Source organism: Gigantopelta aegis, chromosome 1 (genome assembly GCF_016097555.1).
Source record: "Gigantopelta aegis isolate Gae_Host chromosome 1, Gae_host_genome, whole genome shotgun sequence".
NCBI classification, from domain to species: domain Eukaryota; kingdom Metazoa; phylum Mollusca; class Gastropoda; order Neomphalida; family Peltospiridae; genus Gigantopelta; species Gigantopelta aegis.
In genome coordinates, this window is record NC_054699.1 from 18633162 (window position 1) to 18639161 (window position 6000).

The window sequence follows — 6000 nt, forward strand, 5'->3', positions numbered from 1 at the left end:
AGGGTGGGGGGCGCAAGGGCATTTAATTCAAGGTATAATCTTTATACATCACAAGAACAATGAATATTATGGACATTATGTAACTTTGACACTGTCGCTTTAAAGGGGAACTAATACCCGGACCACCAACACATACTGACACTGAGAAATGAAAACCTTGTGATTATTCCTGCTAACTGACCGGCCTCGGTGGCGTCGTGGCAGGCCATCGGTCTACAGGCTGGTAGGTACTGGGTTCGGATCCCAGTACGAGCGGCATGGGGACTCCAAACCCTGAGTGACATGGGTAGGTGTAAACCACTTGCCCGACCAGTGATCCATTACTGGTTCAACAAAGGTCATGGTTTGTGCTATCCTGCCTGTGGGAAGCGCAAATAAAAGATTTGCCTGTCGCAAAAGAGTAGCTATGTGTGGCGACTCTCAGCTAAAATCTGTGTGAGGTCCTTAACCATACGTCTGGCCATATAACCGTAAATAAAATGTGTTGAGTGCGTCGTTAAATAAAACATTTCTTTCTTTTCCTGCTAACTGGGGGTAGTCATTTTGTTTTGTTAGCTTTGTGTCCGGTACTCTAGCTTGGGGCGAAGTGACGTCAGCTCCTACCAGCTCCTGTATGCACAGTGTAAACAAACGCAGTGATTTGGCGCAGTGGTTAAGCCATCAGACTACAGGCTGGTAGGTACAGGGTACGCAGCCCGGTACCGGTTCCAACCCAGAGCGAGTTCTTAAGGGCTCAATGGGTAGGTGTAAGGCCACTACACCCTCTTCTTTCTCACTAACCACTAACAGCTAACACTAACCCACTGTCCTGGACAGACAGACCAGATAGTTGAGGTGTGTGCCCAGGACAACATGCTTGAACCGTAATTGGACATAAGGACAAAAATAAGTTGAAATTAAATGAAATGAATTGAAATCAATGAAAACATATTTTATTGCATAAACAAAAACAGGATTGGGCACAATTTTGCCAACTTACTAGGCAGTCTATAATGGCGACAATTACTTAAATATAATATAATAGTAATGTATACATATAAAATTTGTATACAAATGTATTTTAATAACAATCAAATAGAGGAAAAGAGGGTATTATGTACAACAGGATTTTGAAAGAAACTAGAAAAGAAACAAAGAAGTGCATGTGCTTTCAAACCATTGGACTATTTTAATTTACGAATGTGAATGTATATGCGTATATGTGTATTATTTAACCATTTAGAATAGAACAACATCACTGTCAAACGCCATTTGGCTATACTCGTTATATGTCAACCATACAAATGTATTCTTCTCCATTTTAAAACCAATAAGCGGGCTGCTATTTCGGTTGTTTTTCACAGTAATAGAAATATGGCGAAATTATTTTATGTTGTGTGATGAGCTGAAAACCGTTGATATCGGTAACATATATATTTATTAAAACAGAAGATGTGTTTGTATTTTGCAGACAGGATAGCACATACCACGGCCGTAGATATAACAGTCGTGGTGCGCTGGCTAGAACAAAATATTGTATAGCCTAATGAGCCCAGCGATGGGGATCGATCTTAGACCGACGGCGCATAGTTTATCATTTGGCTAGGTCCTGCACTTAATTCAAACACAAATAGGGGCCTACCACAAAACACGCGCGCACACACTCACCCTCACTCACTCACACACACACACACACACACACACACACACACACACACACACACACACGCACAACATAAGACACATGTTAATCACAAATTTTAAAAATCTGTTTAACCGTACACTTGATCCTTAGGACGGAACGACTGGGCTCCCCACTGCTAGAACCGTTTGATCCACTCGCCCGAATAAACCCTTCTAAAACACATAGCCGCGTCCGTGAATGGGACGCAGACACGTCCATTGACGCGCGGCCCTAGACGCCGGACTCGAGATTTCTCCTGTTTGGGCGCTCTGTCGGAATCCCAGTGTGTGTTTGTTATATATTACAAGGGTAGGGTTAGTGTCTGTTAAATATAATAAAGTCCCCGACATGTCCAACTTTCCGCTCTTTATATATCACTTTAATACAAAGAACAGACCGAAATCGTCGATTTTTATGAGTTTTTGTTGGCGGATTATGGAGGTGCGTATTTTGCGCTGTGTGGAATTTACTTTCAGAGAAATTTACAAATCTTGGTCTGAATTAAACATTTTAAAAGAAATGTTCAGTTCACTGTAGCGTTACTCATTCAACAGATATCCTTCGGTCGATTCCGTGAATGGAACGTCTATGATCGAATTATGAGACCGAATTACCGAATTACCGAGATTAACGTTTACTGGATAACAGCAAGCTATTATTTTAAAGGGGTTGTGTTAATTGGCATAATGGACAACTTATTTATTAAAATATTTTTCGAAATGTTAAAAGTAACATGCCTATAAAATATTACAAAACAAATCATTTCATTATTAGCAGGCTTTTTGTTAGGGGTTTTAATGTTTTAAACTCTAGATTGAACCCGTGAAAATTGCCACCAACTTTGGTTAATCTACAAACCTGTAACACATTTAGATAAAGTTATAATAAAGTGCAACAAGAGTATGTGACATAGACTAGAGCTCTTCTCCACAACTGGGGGGGGGGGGGGGGGGGGGGGGGGGGGGGCGCAGCCCAGTGGTAAAGCACCTGCTTGATGCGCGGTCGGCCTGGGATCGATCCCCGTCGGTAGGCCCCACTGGGCTATTTCTCATTCCATCCAGTGCACCACGACTGGCCGTGGTATGTGTTATCCTGTCTGTGGGGTGATGCATATAAAATATCCCTTGCTACTAATGGAAAAATGTAGTGGGTTTCCTCTCTAAGACTATATGTCGAAATTACCACATGTTTGACATCCAATAGCCGATGATTAAATAAATCAATGTGCTCTCGTGGTGTCGTTAAACAAAACATTTTTTTCCTCCACAACTGTTACTTGTGACAGATACCATGAAAATATGAAGACAAAAGTAGTTTGTTTTGTTTAACGACACTAGAGCACATTTTTTGTCTGTTTTTTGTTTGATGGGGGTGGGAGGGCAGGTGTACTCATTTTCACTATATAGGGGTGTCTAGCAACAACCTCGCACCCGTAATTATTATTTTGTGTTAATTTATGTATTATCCATCTGTTCTGTTTTTACCGCGACAGTAATAAAACGTTAATAGGTTATACTGTCAGACATGATTTTACGTGTCAGATGTTAGACATAAATATAATGTTCCAAAGCTATTTTATTGTATTTTCAGTATTGTTAGTTAAATCCATTGCATGTTCATACAGACGCCGCTTACTATAATAAAAGAGAAATATTTCAGCAGTAAAGAACTTTTAAAACATATAATTATCATGTTTGTAATACCGTGTTTGGGTGTGTGGGGGTGAGGGTGTGTGGGGGTGAGAGTGTGTGGGGGTGAGGGTGTGTGGGGGTGCGGGGGTGCGGGTGAGGGTGTGTGGGGGTGCCGGTGCGCGTGGTATTGTGGCAGTGATGTACGTCTGAACAAAGTCGAGGGTGTAAGCTTATCTATTTTATTTCATTTAATTTTATTTCATTTCATTTCATTTTATCAATCAATCAATCAATCAATCAATCAATCAACAATTCAATCAATGATTAACGACTCCCCAGCCAGGGCCGTAGCTAGCAGGAGTGGCAGTTGCCCCCACCCCTACACACCCACCCACCTCCCAACCCCACCCCACCCAAAAACAAATTGTTTTTACTGGTTATTGATATTGACCTTTTAAGTAAGTATGTAACCTCCGTCAAAATTGAATACAAAATGGTATTTGAGACCCTAAAAAATTCCTGGGGACCCCCCTAGTGTCTGGTATCTTCCATCCTCGTTCGTTCCAAGAATTCAAGTGTTCGGCATCCATTTCACGAAAAACAATTACATCGTTAAGGAAAATGGAGCATTTTAAGGACGAAATGCTCCATTAAATATGTGTACTTCTAACTATATTTCTTGTACTATAATAGTAATAAGAATTGTGGTTTAGTCGTAGATTTACGTTTACGTACAAGACTAGGCTTACGATGTTTTGTGAAACTGGGTCCAGTTCCGTACCGGGGGAAAGTGACAATTTGCTTCCACCGCCCCAACCCCCCCCCCCCCCCCTTCCACCCCCACCCACCCAAAAAAATAAAATAAAATAAAATAAAATAAAAGTACCCTTTCCGTCTAGATGGAAAATAATGTATGTCTGTACTCTAATAACCCTCTCTATAATTCTCGACTAGTTACGACTCCGTTCAGTGCACTTCATAACCAATAATAAATAACAAACAGTATGTAAATCTCGTCACAATTTTCGCGCAGTGTAAAGAGGCGAGATTTTATCTGACGTTACGCTCCCACGTCACGAATCCACCTGGTCCGCCATTGTCGCTGTGTTTATATAACTCGAACAACATTCCTAATGTATTTAAATGTTGCACTTGTTTCTTTTATTTTCTTTCTCGTCTCAAAATTAATTTTGTGATTCTCGTAAATCCTCTTACTGAAGTTATTTGAAATTCCCTAGAAGTAATATCCGCTTTGAGTAACAGAAATTTGTGTTTTGTGTTCCATTGTTTACAAGGCGGTTCGTACATTTCTGGACTGGCTTTGCCTAAGTATATTTATGAGTCGTGGGCTGGTCACTTTTTGTTCAATATTTAAATACTTTTTAACGCATTTTTTTTTATCAATGAAGTTGTCTGTTTGTTTATTCATATTAGCTATGTGTTTCTTTATAATACTGAAGTAAATCATATAATTTTATTAATTTTATATTTATGAGTCGTGGGCTGGTCGCTTTTTGTCAAATATTGAAATACTTTTTAACACATTTTTTTTAGCAATGAAGCTGTGTGTTTGTTTATTCATATTAGCTATGTGATTCTTTATAATACTGAAGTAAATCATATAATTTTATTCATAGATTTAACCCAATCGGTAGAGCGCTCGCTAATCATTGATTGAATTGTTGGGTCGAATCCGCTCGATGGAGTCAATCAATGATTGGGTTATTTCCCCCCGAGTCTCATCTAGTGCCTCTCGAATGGTATATCAAAGGTTGTGGTGTGTGCTGCCATGTCTGTGGGAAAGAGCTAATGATAAATGAAGCGAGTTTCTTCTTAGACAATGTGTTAGATTTATCACACGTTTGACATCCAATAACCGTTGAAAATAAATTAATGTTCTGTAGTGGTGTCATTAACAAAACACACTGTAAACGTCAGATGACTAGAAACATGTCAGATTTGCCAAAATTGATACTTATAGTTGTAAGTAATGTGATATTCAATAGTAGAATAATCTGTAATAGGCGAAATTATTATACATTTCCTAGTAAGTTGGGTCAGTGACTTTAGTAGCCTTTTTCGTTTTTCATAGACAAAGAAGCACATACCATGACTTTTGATATATCACTAATGCCGTACTACATGGAACCGTAAAACGTTTATTTTCTTTAATCCATTGATTAATTAATGATCAGCTTTTGGGTATCACCTAATTGATTCTCGTTCCAGCCAGTGCACCACGACTGGTATATCAAAGGCCGTGGTATGTGCTATCCTGGCTGTGGGGTGGTGCGTGTAAAAGATCCCTTGCTACTAATGAAAAATAAATGTAGCGGATTTCCTCTCCAAGACTGTATGTCAGAATTACCAAATGTTGACATCCAATAGCCGATGATTAATAAATAAATGTGCTCTAGTGGTGTCGTTAAACAAACAAAGAAAGTTTAACTTTTCAATCATTCTGACACATAACCTTCAGAGAAAACCCACTACATTTTCCCATTAACAGAAAGGGATCTTTTATATGATTTATTCCACAGACAGTACAGCACTTATCACGGTTAATACATCAATGTCCTCTAAGTGTGCCGTTCAACAAAATAAACGTTTAACTTTAACCACTTTCACTGGCCCCGCACTTGTTATTTCGGCCCCCTTCTTAAAGTCGCACCCACACCCTAGAAGAATTGTACATCCGCCTCTGCA